This window comes from Montipora capricornis, chromosome 5 (assembly GCF_036669925.1).
Source record: "Montipora capricornis isolate CH-2021 chromosome 5, ASM3666992v2, whole genome shotgun sequence".
Classification (NCBI taxonomy): Eukaryota; Metazoa; Cnidaria; class Anthozoa; order Scleractinia; family Acroporidae; genus Montipora; species Montipora capricornis.
In genome coordinates, this window is record NC_090887.1 from 24,446,813 (window position 1) to 24,451,812 (window position 5,000).

At 41.4% G+C, this 5,000-nt stretch overlaps 1 pseudogene; it reads right to left on the bottom strand.

The window, feature by feature from the left end:
- Positions 1–5,000, bottom strand: part of LOC138049974 (broad substrate specificity ATP-binding cassette transporter ABCG2-like) — a 39,713-nt pseudogene that overhangs the window by 28,969 nt on the left and 5,744 nt on the right.

Consider the following 5,000-nt stretch of genomic DNA (forward strand, 5'->3'; position numbering starts at 1 on the left):
CTAGCAGAAGATCATATGTAAATTTCCTTCTGGTTTGAGAACAAACCTTTTGAAAGTGCTTCTTTGTATACAAGTTTTTTTGATTGCGGCGTCATTAAAGGAAGTTTTGCGCGGACTAAAACGTCCTTGAGTGATTTTTCCTTTCTGTAAGATACAATCGGGGGCTGTTTAAAGATAGCGAAATCCAATATGGCGGACAACAAATCATATTGTTCCTACTTTCCCGCCACCGCAGCAAGATTTTTTCAAAACGAGAGTCTCAAGCATAACGTTTTTAAACTGCCCTTGAGTGTGTTTTCAGAAAAGATAGGCACGGCAAATTTTTATTTGTATTGAGCCCAAGTAGTTTTGACCTCATAAACACCATTTCCTGTACATGTCTTGACTCTTCAAACAATGAAAGTAGCCGGCGAACTTCGCCGGCTGCCGGCTCTTATATACAACCCTGAATAATAATATTCTGGCAGCTAGCGATGTGGTAGTCTAGTGGTTAAGTGAAAGGGTGTTTAATTGAACATTCCCAGGTTCGAGTCCTCCGAGTTCAGGCATTGGGGTTCGGATTTTGAAAACAGATTTAATTTCCCATAATCCCTATCAAGCGCTATTAAAGCGTCCTAAATTGACGATAATTGTACCGACGTAATGACGATAATAGTCAATTTAGGATTAGGATTAGGAATTGTCGATAATCGTCATTTCAGAGGTAGAGTATGGGTTGTCAAGTGATGGGTTCTGACTTGTTCCCATATCTCAGAATGCCCTTGGACGATGAGCACCTGGGAACTAAAACAGATTTACTTGGCTCCAGATTCCGCTGATTGAGAACGAACGCGGTCTTTGGCTGGTGATGGAGCCTATTTATTCCACTGACATTAAATTATTCGACTTAAAATAACTGGTACTTTCAACAGCGGAAAGGAAAAACAATGAGGGATTCAGGAGGGGAGGGGAGACAAGGGTTAGCAGATGAGAGATAGAGAAGGAAAGGAAAAATACGGGAGGAGTCAGACTGTACCTGAGCTGTTACTTAATCCGTGAGCCGCGTCACATTCATTTATTACATCCATGAAAAAGTCTGCTGGATTATTATGTGGTTCACAAACAAAACCTTTGAGCAAAAAATAGAAACGTAATCATGAAGGAAGATATATGCTATCTAAATGTAACGTGTTGGCGGACTATACAAATCACGCATAGCCAAAAATTTTACATTATCCGAAAGTGAAAGAAAGAAAGGCTGAGATGGGCTAAAATTTTATATTGTAGGTTAATTAAATCATATTTGGGATTCAGCCCGTTTTTACTGAGGTGGTAAGGTGTTCAACTTTAGGTAACAACTTCAAAAGTATGGGCATCGAAATCTTAAAAGCACGATTTATCCATTGAAGAATGTAGAAAGTTCAGTTTCACAGTGCAAGGCCTTTTTAGTCTAGGTCACTGAAACTTCAATCACAAAAATAGCCATAAGACGAGCATATGAAGCCGTTGACGGTTGCAAAATTACTTGGGTTAATTGCAGATGTCGATAATCCACATAGCCAATCACACGCAAAGCAAATACAGGCGGCTCCGGAAAGCACACCACGACACCGGGCTCTTCGGCTTTCAAAAAGGCGGCTGAAAGCCGCGAAGACCCTGGAGATGAGGTTGCGAGCAAGTTCTTTGATTGCCGCCAATAGGTTCCAATGTGGTGCAAGATTTTTGCGGCGATCACATGGCTCAAGAATACAAAAGCAAAGCAACTGGCGAAATTTATTTTCCACAATCGGGTGAAAAGCGCATTACGAACTATAATAATCACCTACATCCTCAAAGTACTTCATTGCTTGATTTGCGGGGCCCTGGTACACAAACTCGTCATTGGACAGTAATGAAATGGTGTCAAAGGTCTTTAATATCGAGTAGCGAGGCTGGTGTATGGACATAATCACGGTTTTGCCTCGGTGACTGAGCCTATAAAGGATAAAGCGACAGTAAATGACATTGTGAAAACTGCATGAAACTTATCCTCAATGACCGACAGTCTACACGGCGCTACAATGGGGGACAAAATTCCAGGTGGCAGTCAACGAAAACGTTTTTTAAATAAAGAAAAAATATCGTTTATGTCACTCGAGGAAGAAGGACCTAATTTGCGATTAGAGGGGAAGTTTACCGTTCCCCCCTTCCACCTCCTACAATGTTGTTAAAAGCAAACAGCTATATTGCCAGTTTGGAATGTACAACTTTTTTTTTCTGGGGGGGGGGGGGGGGGCGGGCCAGGGGGTTGTGGTGCATAGATTAATCTGCATGTCGCGAAATGTCCCAAGACGTTTAACCATCATTGTAGTTCTTTGTCACCGGTTAGAAATAGGATGGTTAGAAATAGGATGATTAGAGCCTTCGTCATTTATTTGTTCTGAGTAGGACTAACAACGCTCTAAGCAACAGTTTTCAATTACACCTGCAGTGATTACTTGACTGGCAATACTTAAATGAATCTTAACGACCGAAGCCTTGTCCACTCCATTGAATATACCATATCCGTATTTTAAAAGGTATTTGCATTTCAAACGGTTTTCATCAGCGTTAACTGCCGGTTTAGCATAATAAAAGTATTTGTTTTACGTTTGAAAAGGTATTCTTTTACTACGCTAAAACGCTGGAAAACGCCGAGGAAAACGCTGAGGGACAAGGTCAAATTCTGTAGTCAAAGAATTCGACAGCGCTCTTTCACACATTCTCGAGTGGCTGTTCACGCGCAGGAATTTCTTCACAAAGAATTTACTTTAGCGAGGCAGTAAAGACCTTCCCTACCCTTGAAGAAGCTGAACAACGGACACAGCTGTGGCTGCGTCTAGCCCAGTGGTTGGCTCATCAAGAAACAAAACAGATGGTGCCAATATAAGTTCCATTCCAATGTTGGTACGTTTGCGTTCACCTCCAGATATTCCTTGAATAAACTCGTTTCCAACCTGGCGGATGAGCAAATAAAATTAATGAATTTACGCACAGATGAGCTCCGTGGATGATTTCCATTTTTCTCAGTTCCACAAATTTGCAAGAATATTTTTTCTGATGTGTTTTGTTTGATGTTATTTCTGGACAGTATCAGTAAAGCATTGTTTCTTGGCTATGTTAGGGCCCAAAAAAACGGCTTACCACTTGCCGAAAAATTCTAGAACTCTCAAGAAGACTGGTACAGCGCTTTTGTAGGGTTTTGTTTCTCCTCTAGCCCTTTTCATGAATGGCAATAATTGAAAAGGCTCGGCATAATTTTAAAAGCAATCCCCTAATTTTTAAATTTTAAATCATTTCATGCAAAGACAGTTGCCGCTGATTTCATATAGAATTGTGGCTCAGTTGCTTGAGCAGCGGACTTTCGTGCAGAAGATCACGTGCTTAATGGAGGAGACTGCTTAACCCATTCACGCCTCAATCGCCCGAGGACGACCCCCATTGACGAGTAAAATCTATTAAGTGTCACTCCCAGGGGTCAGTGGGTTAACCCATTCACACCTCAAACGCCATAGGACACCCCCCATTGACGAGTAAAGTCGTCTGGCATTAGACAGAGCAAAATCTGTCAAGTGTTACTCCCAGGGGTCAGTGGGTTAACCCATTCACACCTCAAACGCCCTAGGACACCCCCCATTGACAAGTAAAGTCGTCTGGCGTTAGACAGAGTAAAATATGTCAAGTCTCACTCCCCGGGGTCAATGTGTCAAACCCTAGTTGGACCCAGCGATGCTCATCTTCTTAAAACTAACTGAGGAGAAAGTGCTGCCTTTGTAATTTCATCTGCAAATGGTTAGACTTTCAAGTCTTCTCTGATAAGGACTATAAACCGTGGGCCCCGTCTTTCAACCCTTCCTGTTAACCAACAATGTGGAACCTTAAAGAACCCACACACTGGAGACCATCGATGTTGGTGGTCTAACTCTCGGAGAATTGACAAACCGCCACGAGACTGATGTGATATGTGCAGTATACAAATGCATTACCATTACCATTAGACTTATCTGTACGTACTTTAGACTCCGCCACATGAAACAAGCCCAAGTCGCTAAGAGTTTCCTCTACTCTCTTTGAACGCTCGCGTTTACTCAGCTTTCTGGAGAGTCTTAAGGATGCAGAGAAATGCAAGTTCTCTCTCACCGTTAAAGTTCCCATCACAACATCATCCTGGAAAATTATAAAAAACTGAATGCATAGAGTGGGGATCAATCAAGTGTTGAATGAACTTCATTCGTAAGCAAGTGGGTTAGAAAGCATCAAGGACGGTGCCTACTAATTCAAAGGTATATTTGCGCGGTTTATGAGTATGCGAGAAAAGCAGATCTTAACAAGTGTTATTGAAATCCAAAAAGAAAATTGGGGGAAACCACGCATTTTTCAAACATAATCAATCAACAATATTTATAAAAAGCTTTAAAATACAAGGCAACGTATGGCGTCCTTTTCCAAAATGAAGCTTAATTATCTGTAAAAAATGCATGGTTACCCCCAATCTTCTTTTTGGATATCAAGAGCACTTGCTAAGTTATGCTTTCTCCGCGTAGTTTTTTTAGATGCGCAGAACGTATGCCCAATAATAATAGTAGGCACCATCCTTAAATTAACCCACTACAATTCTTAAAGAGAAGTACGATCGTCCGGGTGAGTGTAGTCCTGAGGACTGATTAGGGTGACATTCAATGATGATGTTTAGCTAACCTAAGCGTAACTCATCCTCAGAGTCAAGTGATTGGTGTAACGTCAGTAGATGGTATAAACGCTGTGGTCCATGATGTCACTGGTCAACTAAGCCGTTAGTGTTTACGCTTAGAGAACCATGCATAATGAACTATGATTCCATACATAATCGATAACAAGGAAAGAAAAAGCGGACGGACACAAAACCTAAGCAACGTCAGTTTGAGTTTTGCATCGCCTTAAATACAATTGTGCTTCATTTTTCAAATCATATCCAAAGGCAACATCAATCACTGTTCACATGATACGTTTTCTCACGTCGGCTG